Source organism: Dioscorea cayenensis, chromosome 20, assembly GCF_009730915.1.
Source record: "Dioscorea cayenensis subsp. rotundata cultivar TDr96_F1 chromosome 20, TDr96_F1_v2_PseudoChromosome.rev07_lg8_w22 25.fasta, whole genome shotgun sequence".
Classification (NCBI taxonomy): Eukaryota; Viridiplantae; Streptophyta; class Magnoliopsida; order Dioscoreales; family Dioscoreaceae; genus Dioscorea; species Dioscorea cayenensis.
The window spans coordinates 15,974,232-15,988,932 of NC_052490.1; positions in this window are offsets into that span (position 1 = coordinate 15,974,232).

Consider the following 14,701-nt stretch of genomic DNA (forward strand, 5'->3'; position numbering starts at 1 on the left):
AAAAAAATAAAGTATATGATTATGGTTTTTCATTTTTTTATACAAAAAAATAGGAAACATTCGAAAAAGAAAAACATAGGATTAGGGTTTTGATAGAAAAAATAGTAGGCATTCCGAAAAGAAATCAAAGGACAAGGGGTTTAATTTGAAAAAAATATGAGACATTCCAAAAAGGAAGATATAAGATTAGGATTTTTGATTCAAAAATACAAAAAAAGAGAAGACGTTCCAAAAAGAAAACATAGCATTATGGTTTTGCTTCAAAAATAGGAGATATTAAGAAAAGAAAACATAGAATTAGGGTTTTCATTCAAACTGAAAAAATAGGAGACATTCCGTAAAGCAAACATAGCATTTGACTAAAAAAATAAAAGACATTCCGGAACGACAGCACAGGATTAAGGTTTTGATTCAAAAGTAGAAGACATTCGAAAGAAAGAAAAACTTAAGATTATGTTTTTTTGGTTGAAAAAGCCAAAAATAAGGAGACATTCCAAGAAGGAAACATTAGATTGGGGTTTTGGTTAAAAAACTAGAGACATTTCAAAAAGAAAACATAGGATTAGTGTTATGATTCAAAACCAAAAAATATGAGACATTCCTAAAAGCAAACTTAGGATTAGGGTTTTAATTAAAAAACAGAAGATATTTGACAAGGTCCCCTTGCGTATATCCCGCAAGTGCACGGGTTTGTCAAAGTAATAATCTCGGATGAGCGGGTATCAAATCCACAGGGAGTAGGGATAAAAACACTTAATTCACTTCTTAGCTATGTGAAAGATCAATAGTGATAAGTGTGACAATGATTCAATTCTCAAAGATAAAAGCAACAAGTAAGAGAGCACGAATAAAGGAGAAGGTAAGGCAAATTCGGATAATGCTCCGCCTAGGACGATCGCTTCAAGTGCAAGAACCCTCTATTATGCTTCCTAATCAATGCAATAGTGAGTCGTGAAAATCCTTCATTACATAGTCCAAATCTAAGATCAACTATGCCTAACTCCATACATGTCCCGGAGGAGAAATCGAACAATCTCAACACCTCGCACTCGCATAGAGTTGCAATGAGCTATAGGGATTCTAAGTGATAAATCTATTCCTAATTATAGACCTAACCCTTTGGTCCAGGTGGAAGGTCCCTAACCACGATTAAGCCCTAGATACTAAGATCACCTCAACGCTTCACTCCGTTGCACTCGCAACTAAGCCACAGTGGAGGGTCATCCCTTAGACCATTCACTCTATTATGGCCGCAAAGAACTCGAGGAACGGAGGTAGAATCTATCACATCGTAGGGGAAAGGGGACGCTCCTGTACCTCTTGACTCACCCTCTCAACCCTCTCCAACCTAGCTTTGTCTAACACTCGTGGTGTGTCACTCACTCACAAGGTAACCAACAAGACCTCTCAACCCTAGTGTCACTCTAGGGGAAATGTTCATACAATCAAGCATTGAAGGTTGGAACTCACAATAAATATCAATTAATTGAAAGCATAATAAAGAGATTCAATGAAACGAATACATCTTAGGGTTCACAAATACCCAAGTACCCATTAGGGGTTTAGCTCTTCATGGAGCTAAGTACAATCAAAGAAATAGAATGTAAAAGCAATAAATCCATAGAAAAACCCCCTCGATGGTCGTGCCGATGGTCTTGTTGAGAGTCCTCTACTCGTCGTCCAAGGATTCCCTCATCCGGCATAGGATACGCCTCGATCGAAGCTCCCCTACCAACCTTCTTCCTAAGGAATGACGATGTCAGAGCCGTAGAACATCTCCAAAACCCTAGCCAATACCCCTCAAAACCCTAGCCGAAGCCCTCTCTCAAGTTGGGAAAAAGATGGAGAAGAGAATGCTGAAATCGGGGCTGAATCGGCTTTAAATAGGGCTGGAGTCGGGCGACTACACGGGCCTGTGGATTTTTCACACGCCCATGTGGAATTTCCACACGGGCATGGATAATTTCCACACGCCCGTGTGGATTCTCTGAATTTCGCTTTTTCTCGACCCGTCCGTGAACAGGTCTGCTACGATGACTTTGCTACGTTGCTCGACATCGATGTCCGGTCCCGAATGGCTTCCCGAATCCATACTTTCATTGGGGTAACGCAAACGGGCACACGTTCACGTCGTGGAGCACTTGCTTCTTCAATGATAGACAAGTTGGTGGAGCTCTTGTTCTATGTGCATAAGTCAGAATGCTCGAGTGTGACTGCCCTTGTGCCCCTCCAAATGGATGTGCTAACTAGAATACGAGGAGGTTGGCACATACTCTAGTATCTCACACCCAACCTATGTCTTCGCGTTTTAACCTTAGCAAGATTTCCTCCAAAATCGGTGCATTGTGTTCCACATTGGATTTTTTCCTTTATACTCGGCCTCACAACCACACCTGCACGAAAGTAACATAAAAATACACATATTAGTGTAAAAAACCGAGAAAAGTAATGCTCAACATAAGGAATGAACGCTTCGCATTCATATCGCACAAGCACTTATCAATATTCCAAAAAGATAACATAGTATTACTGTTTTGATTAAAAAACATGAGACATTCCGAAAAGAAAATATTGAATTAGGGTTTCGATTAAAAATTAAAAAAAATAATACACATTCCATAAAGAAAATATAAGATTAGCATTTTGATTAAAAAATAGGAGGCATTACTAAGGGAAGACATAGGATTGGGGTTTTGATTTAAAGCTAAAAAATAGATGGCGTTCCGAAAAGAAAACATAGGATTAGGGTTTTGATTCAAAACTAAAAAAATAGGAGGCATTCTTAAAAAAAGACATCTGATTTGTTGTTTAATTCAAAAATAGAAGACATTCAGGAAATAAAACATAGGATTTCGGTTTTGATCCAAAAATAAGAGACATTCCGAAAAGAAAACATAGGGTTAGGCTTTTTGACTGAAAAATAGGAGACATTCTGAAAAGAAAACAGAAGATTAGGGTTTTGATTGAAAAATAGGAGACATTACGAAATGAAAACATATGATTAGGGCTTTTATTAAAAAATGATAAATAGTAGACATGCCGAAAAAAACATAAGATTAGTATTTTGATTCAAAAATTGGAGACATTCTAAAAGTAAAACATTGGATTAGGATTACGGTTTTGATTCTAAACCGAAGAATAGGACACATTCTTGAAAATATCATATATTTATGGTTTTGATTCAAAATCATAAAGTAGGAGACATTCTGAAAAGAAAACATAGAATTAATGTTTTGATTGAAAACAAGGAGACATTCCAAAAAAAAAATATATATATAGGATAAAGTTTTTGATAAAAAAATGAATAATAGGATATATTCCTAAAAGAAAATATCACACTTGTCTTTTGATTTAAAATAGGAGACATTCATAAAAGAAAACATAGATTTAGGGTTTTCATTAAAAAAATAGTGGCCATTCCAAAAGGAAAATATATGATTAAGGGTTTGAGTCAAAAACAAAAAAATATGAGCCATTCCGGAAATAGATCCTAGGACTATGGTTTTGATTCAAAATCATAAAATAGTAGACATTCTTAAAAGAAAATATAGAATTATTATTTCGGTTGAAAACTAGGAGACATGCAGAAAAGAAAAGATAGGATTAGGTTTTTGACAAAAAATCGAAAAATAGGAGATATTCCAAAAAGAAAACCATAGTTCAAAGCATTTGATTGAAAAATAAGAGACATTCAACAAAAAAAAATATAAGATTATCCTTTTGATTGCAAAATCGTAGAAATTCTGAAAGGAAAACATATAATTATGGGTTTGATTCAAAAACAAAAAATAGGAGACATTCCGAAAAGAAAAAACATACGATTAGGGTTTTGATTAAAAAATAGGAGACATTCAAAAAAGAAAATATAAGATTAGGCTTTTGATTGTAAAATAACAGAAATTCTGAAAAGAAAACATATCATAAGGGTTTTGATTCAAAAACAAAAAATAGGAGACATTCCGAAAAGGAAAAACAATGAATTAGGGTTTTGATTCAAAAATAGTAGACATTCCGAAATGAAAACTTATGGTTAGTTAGGGTTTGGATTAAAAAAATGAAAAATAGGATATATTCCGAAAAGAAAACATAGGATTAGGTTTTTTATTCAAAAATATTAGACATTCTGAAAATAAAATATAGGATTAGGGATTTTATTAAAAAAATAGGAGACATTCAAAAAAGAAAACATTTTACTAGAATTTTGATGGAAAAATATGAGACATTCCGATAAGAAAATATACGATTAGTGTTTTTGATTAAAAAACAAAAAAATAGGAGACATTTAAAAAAAGAAAAACATAGAATTGGAGTTTTTTTATTAAAAAATAGGAAACATTCGGAAAGGAAAACATAGGATTAGCGTTATGATGAAAAATAGGAGACATTCCGAAATGAAAACATGGGATTAGGTTTTTGTATCAAAACCGTTAAAGTAGGAGACATTTCGAAAAGCAAACATCAGACTATTGTTTAGTTTCAAGAAAGAAAAGGAGATATTCCTAAAATAAAACACAGGCGTATTGTTTTAATTAAAAAAATACGTGACATTGGGAAAAGAAACACATTATTAAACTTTTGTTCCATACCAAATAAATAGGAGATATTCCAAAAAGAAAATATAGGATTAGAGTTTTGATTGGAAAATATGAGACATTCCCAAAAGAAAACATAAGATTTGGGGCTTGATTAAAAAATATGAGATATTAGAAAAGAAAAAATATAATTAAGTTTTTGAGTGAAACAAAAAAATAGTAGACATTTCGAAAAGAAAAAAAATAGGATTTGTGTTTTGATTAAAAAATAAGAGGCATTCTATCAAGTAAACATATTATAAGAGTTTTGATTGAAAACAAAATAATAGGAGACATTCCGAAAAGAAAACATAGGATTACGGTTTTGATTCAAAATGGAAAAATATCAGACATACTGTAAAGAAATCATAGGATTAGGGTTTTAATTCAAATATAGGAGACATGCCAAAGATAAAACATTAAATTAGGGTTTTCATTCAAAATTGAATAAGAGAAGACATTCTGAAAAGAAAACATAGGATTATGGTTTTGTCTCAAAACTGTAAAATAGGAGTCATTCTGAAATGAAACAATAGGATTTGATTTTAATCGAAAAATAGGAGACATTCTAAAACGAAAATTACGGTATTGATTCAAAACCCAAAAAATTGGAGACATTTGGAAAAGAAAATATTGGATTAGGCCATTGATTCAAAAGTAGGAGATATTCCTAAAGGAAAACATAAACATTGCAAAAAGAAAACATAAGATTAGTGTTTTTTTTCTCAAAAATAAAAGACATTCCAAATAGAAAACATTGGATTAGTGTTTGATTCAAAAATAAGAGGCATTCCAAATAGTAAACATAGGATTAGGGTTTTGATTTCAAAATATGAGCATTGCAAAAAGAAAACATGTTATATTTTTTTATTTAAAACCAAAAAATAGAAGACATTCCGAAATGCGAACATAGGATTATGGTTTTGATTAAAAAAAATATGAGATATTTAAAAAAGAAAATATAGATTAGAGTTTTGATTAAAAAAATATAAGACATTCTTAAAGGAAAAACATAGCATAAGGGTTTTGATTCAAAAATAGCAGACATTCCGAAATTAAAACATTGGATTAGGGTTTGATTAAAAATAGAAAAATAGGAGACATTTCGAAAAGAAGATAAATGATTTAATTTTTTATTCAAAAACTTGAATCATTCCAAAAAGAAAACCAACAATTACGTTTTCGATTAAACACCAAATAATAGGTGACATTTTGAAAAGAAAATATAGGATTAGGGTTTTGATTCAAAACTGAAAAATAGGATACATTCTGAAAAGATAACATCCAATTATGCGATTGATTGTAAAATATGAAACATTGCGAAAAAAAAACATAGGATTAGTGTTTTTATTCAGAAATAGGAGACATTCAGAAAATAGACCAAAGGACTACGGTTTTGATTCAAAACCAAAAACAGGAGACATTCATGAAAGAAAACATATGATTAGAATTTTAATTCAAAAAAAGGAGACATTCTGAAAAGAAAACATGGGATTAGGGTTTTGATTAAAAAAAAAGGAAACATTAAGAAAGAAAACATATTATTATGTTTTTTTTACTCAAACCTAAAAAATAGGAGACTTTCTACAAATAAAACATAGTATTAGGGTTTTGATTAGAACATAGGAGACATTCTGTAAGGAAAACATAGGTTTAGGTTTTTGATGCAAAATTGAAAATGAGAGACATTATGAAATAAAAACATAAGATTAGGATTTTGGTTAACAAAAGGAAACATTCCCAAAGGAAAACATAGGATTAGAATTTTTATTAAAAAAATATGAGACATTATGAAAAGAAAACATAGGATTAGGATTTTCATAAAAAAATATGAGACATTATGAAAAGAAAACATAGGATTATGGTTTTTATTCAAAATAGGAGACATCATGAAAAGAAAACATAGGATTAGGCTTTCTAATTCAAAACTAAAAAATAGGAGATATTCCAAAAAGAAAACATAGTATTTGACTCTTGATTCGAAAATTGGAGACATTCTGAAAGGAATACATAGGATTAGGGTTTTGATGCAAAACCAAAAAAATAGGAGACATTCCGAAATGAAAACATATGATTAGGGTTTTGATTAAGAAATGGGGGACATTCTAAAAAAGAAAACATAAGATTATGTTATGATTCAAAAATAGAAGACATTCGTGAAATAAAACATAGGATTAGGATTTTGATTGAGAAATAGGAGACATTTTGAAAATAAAACATAGCATTAGGGTATTTGATTCAAAAATAAGAGAAATTCTAAAAAGAAAACATACGATTATTTTTTTGTTCAAAACCAAAAAATAGTAGCCATTTAAAAAACATACTATTAATGTTTTGTTTGGAAAATAGGAGACATTTCAAAAAGAAAACATACGATTAGGGTTTTGATTCAAAAATAGGAGACATTCAAAAAAGAAAACATTAGATTTCTTTTTGATTGAAACATAGGAGACATAAAGAAAAGAACATATCGGATTATTGTTGTTATAAAAAAATAAGAGATATTATGAAAATAAAGCATAGGATTAGGGTGTTGATTTAAAACTGACAAATTTTATACATTCCGAAAAGAAAATATATGATTACAATTTTGATTCAAGGATAGGACACATTTCTTAAAGAAAACACATTATTAGGTTTTTTTCATTCAAAACTACAAAATATGAGATATTTTGAAATGAAAACATAGGATTAGGGTTTTGATGGGAAAATTGGGGACATTCCTAAAAGAAAACATAGGATTAAGCTTTTGATTCAAAACCGAAACATATGCGACATACTGTAAATAAAACATAAGATAAGCATTTGAATAAAAAATAGGACACATTCCGAAAAATAACATAGGATTATTGTTTTGATTCAAAATAAAAAAATAGAAGGCATTCCGAAAATAAGACATAGGATTATGGTTTTGATTAAAACATATATGACATTCCAAAAGCAGAACATATTATTAGGGTTTTGATTAAAAATAAAAAGAGGCATTCCAAACAGGAAACCGATAAGTGCTTGTGTGATATGAATGCGAAGTGTTCTTTCCTTATGTTGAGCATTACCTTTCTCAGGTTTTTACACTAATATGTGTGTTTTAATGTTACTTTTATGTAGGTAGGGTTGTGAGGCCGAGTATGAAGGAAAGAAGCCAATGTGGATCATAATGCACCGATTTTAGAGAAAATCTTGCTAAGGTTCAAACGCGAAGACATAGGTCGGGTGTGAGATGCTAAAGTGTGTGCCAACCTCCTTGTATTTGAGTTAGCACAACCATTTGGAGGGGCACAAGGGCAGTCACACTCAAGGATTCCGACTTATGCACACAGAACAAAATCTCCACCAACTTGTCCGTCATTAAAGAAGCAAAGCGATCCACGACGTGAACGTGCGCCCGTTTGCCTCACCTCGATGAACGTATAGACTCTGGAAGTATTTTAGGCTAGATACTATAGCGGAACACTATAGTGAAAATACTGTAGCAGCACTGTTCACTACCGGCCGAGAAAACAGGAATTCAGAGAATCCACACGGGCGTCTGGAAATTATACACGTCCGTGTGAAAATTCCACATGAGCGTGTGTAAAATCCACAGCCTGTGTGGTCGCCCGATTCCAGCACTATTTAAAGCCGATTCAGCCACGATTTCAGTATTATTTTCTCCATCTTTTCCCCAACTTGAGAGAGGGTTTCGGCTAGGGTTTTCAGAGGTATTGGCTAAGGTTTTGGAGAGGTTCTATGGCTCTTACATCATCATTCCTTAGGAAGAAGGTTAGTAGGGGAGCTTCCGTCGAGGCGTATAATATACCGGACGAGGGAATCCTTGGACGACGAGTAGAGGACTTTCCACAAGACCATCAACACGACTATCAAGGGGGTTTCTCTATGGATTCATTGCTTTTACATTCTATTTCTTTGATTGTATTTATTTCCATGGAGAGCTAAACCCTTAGTGAGTACTTGGGTATTTGTGAACCCTAGGATGCATTTGTTTCATTGAATCTCTTTATTACGCTTTCAATTAATTGATGTTTGTTGTGAGTTCCAACCTTGAATGCTTGATTGTATGAACATTTCCCCTAGAGTGACACTAGGATTGAGAATTCTTGTTAGTAACCTTGTGAGTGAGTGACACGCCACGAGCGTTAGACAAAGCTAGGTTGGAGAGGGTTGAGAGGGTGAGTCGAGAGGTACAGGAGCATCCCCTTTCCCCTCCGACGTGATAGATTTACCTCCGTTCCTCGAGTTCTTTGCGGCCATATTTGAGTGAGTGGTCTAAGGGATGACCCTCCGCTGGGGCTTAGTTGCGCCTACAACGAAGTGAAGCGTTGAGGTGATCTTAGTATCTAGGGCTTAATTGTGGTTAGGGACCTTCCACCTGGACAAAATGGTTAGGTCTATAATTAGGAAGAGATTTATCACTTGGAATCCCTAGAGCTCATTGCAACTCTATTCGAGTGCGAGGTTGAGAGGTTATCTAATCTCTCCTCCGGGACATGTATAGAGTTAGGCATAGTTGACCTTAGGTTTGCGACTATGTATTTAAGGATTTCCATGACTCACCATTGCATCGATTAGGAAGCTTAATAGAGGGTTCTTGCACTTAAAACGATTGTCCTAGGCGGAGCATTATTCGAGTACCCCATCTTTATCGATTGCCTAACCTCCTCCTTCACTCGTGCTTTCTTACTCGTTGTATTTACTTTTGAGAATTGAATCATTGTCACACTTATCAGTACTGATCTTTCACATATCTAAGAAGCGGATTTAGTGTTTTTATTCGCTACTCCCTGTGGATTCGATACCCGCTGATCCGGGATTATTACTTCGACAAACCTGTTGATTTCTGCAGCGTTAGTTTATCAACTTGTTTGATCGATTTCATTTCAAATTTTGTAGATTATGGCACCTCGGTCGAAGAAGCAAGCTGATAAGAGGCCGCGTGAGTCATCCTGTGGGTCACCCCCTGAGCCTGAGAACATGAGTTTTGCAATTCAAGAGCATCAGGTTCGCTATGAGCGCTTGTCGAAACTCCAGTTCGAGCAGACTCAATTCCTGGACACGAGTATAGTGAGAGATCTATAGCAGGAAGATGAGTTCGCTGATGAGGTCGAGGATCTCGTTTCAGCAGGTGGTTGGCGGCAGTTATTGATGATTAGAGAGCCAGCCATCCGAGAGTTTGCATTGGAAGTGCTATCATCATTCGAGTTTGATAGATCGTACGCGAGCTTTGACAGTTTGGACACCATTCAGTTTAGAGCACTTGGACACTACCATAGCTTGAGCATCACTCAGTTTTCAGTTCTGCTTGACTTGTATCAGGAGGCATTCACAGACACTGAGAAGTACTCTCAGTTACTGACAGATTATCCCTGAGCTTTGACCCCGCAGAAAGCTTACAGGGTGCTATGTGGTCAGGGTCAATACGAGCCGAAGGTGTCCAAAGCCAAGTGCCTTTCCCAACCTGTATACCGATACTTACATGCCATCATGACCATATCGGTGAATGGCCGTGGTGATAGCACTGGCATTCTGAGCTGGCAGGAGCTTCTATACTTGTACTCGATGGTGCAGTGCATACCGATTCACTTAGGACACATCATGGCAGAGTACATCAGACATCGGGGCATTATGCTAGACTGGGAGCGATCTTCTCGGGCCCCTACATTTCGAGATTAGTGCTGGGCAAGGGTCTCTTGGATTTGATTCGTGGGGCTGAGAAGATGAGTATACCTATCCCCTGAGTTTAGAGACACTGAGATTGATGGGCATGGTGTGTAGAGTTCGGATAGGGGTTTATGCGTTGGTGCTACTAGCGCCAGAGATAGCCGAGGGTGAGGGTGATCATGCCAAGGCTTCCCAACCTGCTCCCCAACCTCAATTAGCACCGATGGAGACCGAGGCACCTTTCGGCGGCAGAGGACGCTCCCCCCGTACGTATGTTTTCACCATCTCGAGCCCATGATCTCTTCGAGAGGCTCCAGAGTGCGGTGGGAGTGATACAGGACAGAGATGGCTGAGGGCTCGAGCAGAGATTGCCGAGATTAGGGGTACGCAGATCACTCAGTACATAGAGTTTATGGTACGTTTCAACGTATTAGTGAAGATCTTAGAGCGAGACGTCGCATCCTCATTAATCTTGCGACCGAGGACTCCTCAGCCCTCCTCGGCATCTCCTGCACCCCCATCTCCTATACCAGCACCGGTGGATCCACCTTATGTTTCCCCACCACCAACAGTAGTAGAGGAGCCGACAGAGCGTGACACCGGCATTTCCTTTATTTTGCATTTTATTTTAGACTTGTTCACTCAGAAAGGATTCTCCTTCTGAGTTTATTTTCTTTTTGCATCTTGAGTTGTATTCATTGTCTATCTTTTATATATACTCGAGTTATTTTTGTTTTATTGAGCTTCACTGAACCCCCTCGTGTATGCGTGCAGATGGTCTTGTCATCATGGGAATTGAGACTCTGTCATGGGCAAGGCCAAGTTGTCTCGGCACTTGGCCATGTGAGCTTCACAACACGTCGGAACATTACTCCCAAGGACTTAGCTCCATCAAACGTGACACTAGGAGTTAGGGGAGTATTGTTTTGATTGCTTCTCCCACATGTATTCTTCATTGATATACATTATGAGTGATCATGCATGTGTACATTGGGGACAATGTACAACTTAAGTGTGGGGGGGAAGTTTCATAGTGCACATATCTTTTTTATTAGTTTTGATTGTTATACATGCTCACATAGCCAATGGCGGTTCACCTTAGTTGCAATGATCGTATTCTTGAGTTTAGGAGAATTTTTAACATTGAATGTTTTCATGCTCTAGTTCTTGCTTGAATTTCTAGGAATTTTTACCCGATTTACACTCAGTGCACTACTCACTCTTTAAACTTTATTGGAAGCTCATGTTCGATGTTAAAGGGACTAGTTATAGTTGTTTCTTGTGTAAAATTCTTAAAAAAAAAATAGAAAATGAAAAGAAAGAACAAAATAGTTTTATTGCTTATTTGTGCTTGTTGGGTGGAAAGAGCTACCACCTATGAAATATGAAGCTACTCTCATAAGTCGGATACTAGCTATGCCCTAATGAGAGAAAGAGCTATCTCATAGGATGAGTGAAATCTACCACTCCGGTAGAAAGAGCTACCACGTCCAAAGTGTGAAAGCCACCTTAGCGGCTGTTTTGGAAAGGGCTAACTTAGAGGATGTGTGAAGCTAATACTATCTTTGTAATTGTTGTCACTTTTGTAGATAAATAACTCCCTTATACTTAGAACTTTGAGGAGTATACCTTGGGTTGTTTTGAGTGAGTTCACACACGTACACGATTTCGGGTTTGTTGTCTTTTTTGATTCAAGTTTTTAGCTAGAGCTTTGATTTTTTTTTCTATTTAATGTTGAAATTTCCCTTACTTGTAGAATGCTCTCTCTGTATACTTTGGTGAACCTAAGGCCAAGCACTTCCAATATTTCTTTCATCTATGCACAGAATGTTTAATTTTTGCTTGAGGACAAGCAAAAGCTTAAGTGTGGGGGAGTTTGATAAGTGCTTGTGTGATATGAATGCGAAGCATTCTTTTCTTATGTTGAGCATTACCTTTCTCGGGTTTTTACACTAATATGTGTGTTTTTATGTTACTTTTATGCAGGTAGGGTTGTGAGGCCGAGTATGAAGGAAAGAAACCAATGTGGATCATAATGCACCGATTTTGGTGAAAATCTTGCTAAGGTTCAAACGCGAAGACATAGGTCGGGTGTGAGATGCTAAAGTGTGTGCCAACCTCCTCGTATTTGAGTTAACACAACCATTTGGAGGTGCACAAGGGCAGTCACACTCAAGCATTCCGACTTATGCACACAGAACAAGATCTCCACCAACTTGTCCTTCATTAAAGAAGCAAAGCGATCCACGATGTGAACGTGCGCCCGTTTGCCTCACCTCGATGAAAGTATGGGCTCAGGAAGTATTTTTGGACAAGCACTGTAGCAGAACACTGCATCAAAAGTACTGTAGCAGCATTGTTCACCGCCGGCCGAGAAAACAGGAATTCAGAGAATCCACACGGGCATGTGGAAATTATACACGCCCATGAGGAAATTCCACATGGGCGTGTGTAAAATCCACAGGCCCGTGTGGTCGCTCGATTCCAGCCCTATTTAAAACTGATTCAGCCTCGATTTCAGTATTCTTTTCTCCATCTTTTTCCCAACTTGAGAGACTGTTTCGGCTAGAGTTTTGAGAGGTATTGGCTAAGGTTTTGTAGAGGTTCTATGGCTCCAACATCGTCATTCCTTAGGAAGAATGTTGGTAGGGGAGCTTCCATTGAGGCGTATTCTATACCAGACAAGGGAATCCTTGGACGATGAGTAGAGGACTTTCCAGAAGACCATCGGCATGACTATCGAGGCGGTTTCTCTATGGATTCATTGCTTTTACATTCTATTTCTTTGATTGTATTTAGTTCCATGGAGAGCTAAACCCCTAGTCGGTACTTGGGTATTTGTGAACCCTAGGATGTATTTGTTTCATTGAATCTCTTTATTATGCCTTCAATTAATTGATGTTTGTTGTGAGTTCCAACCTTGAATGCTTGATTGTATGAACATTTCCCCTAGAGTTACACTAGGGTTGAGAGTTCTTGTTGGTAACCTTGTGAGTGAGTGACACACCATGAGCATTAGACAAAGCTAGGTTGGAGAGGGTTGAGAGAGTGAGTGGAGAGGTACAGGAGCGTCCCCTTTCCCCTCTGACGTGATAGATTCTACCTCCGTTCCTCGAGTTCTTTACGGCCATAATCTTAGTATCTAGGGCTTAATTGTGGCTAGGGACCTTCCGCCTGGACCAAAGGGTTAGGTCTAAATCTAGGAAGAGATTTATCACTTAGAATCCCTAGAGCTCTTTGCAACTCTATGCGAGTGCGAGGTGTTGAGATTGTTCAATTTCTCCTCCGGGACATGTATAGAGTTAGGCATAGTTGACCTTAGGTTTGGGACTATGTATTTAAGGATTTCCACGACTCACCATTGCATCGATTAGGAAGTATAATAGAGGGTTCTTGCACTTGAAACGATTGTCCTATGCGGAGCATTATCCGTGTACCCCATCTTTATCGATTGCCTTACCTCCTCCTTCACTCGTGCTTTCTTACTCGTTATTTTTACTTTTGAGAATTGAATCATTGTCACACTTATCACTACTGATCTTTCACATAGCTAAGAAGCGGATTAAGTGTTTTTATTCCCTACTCCCTGTGGATTCGATACCCGCTCATCCGGGATTATTACTTCGACAAACCCGTGCACTTGCGGGATATACGCAAGGGGACCTGGTCAGAAACATAGGATAAGGGTTTTGATTAAAAACTAGGAGTCATTCAAAAAAAACATAGGATTAGGGATCTAATTGAAAAATAAAAACAGGAGACATTCCGAAAAGAAAATATCCGATTATGGTTTTTATTAAAAATTATGAGACATTGAGAAAAGAAACCATATGAATAGGGTTTTGATTAAAAAATAATAAATTTCAGACATTCCGAAAAGAAACACATAGGATTAGGGTTTTGATTCAAAACCGAAAATATGAGACATTCTGAAAAGAAGAAATACGATTAGTGTTTTGATTAAAAACCCAAAAACGGCAGACTTTTTTGAAGAAAACATAGGATTAGGGTTTTGTTTTAAAAATATGTGATATTCCTAGATGAAAACCTATGATTAATGTTTTGATTAAAAAATAGGAGGCATTGCTAAAAGAAAACATCAGCTTAATGTTTTGATAAAAACCCAAAAAAAAGGTGACCCTAAAAAAAGAAAACATGGGATTTGGGTTAAGATAAAAAAATAAGAGACATTATGAAAACCAACAATAGGGTTATGGTTTTGATTTAAAACTGATAAATTGGAGATATTCCGAAAAGAAACATTGGATTAGGGTTTTGATTGAAAAATAGGAGACGTTCCGAAAAGAAAACATAGGATTAGGGTTTTGATACAAAAATAGGACATTCCAAAAATAAAACATAGGATTAGGGTTTTGATTCAAATGCAAAAAATAGTAGACGTTCTGAAAAGAAAAAATAGGATTAGGGCTTTGATTCAAAATTAGGTGATAGTCCAAAAAGAAAACATAGGG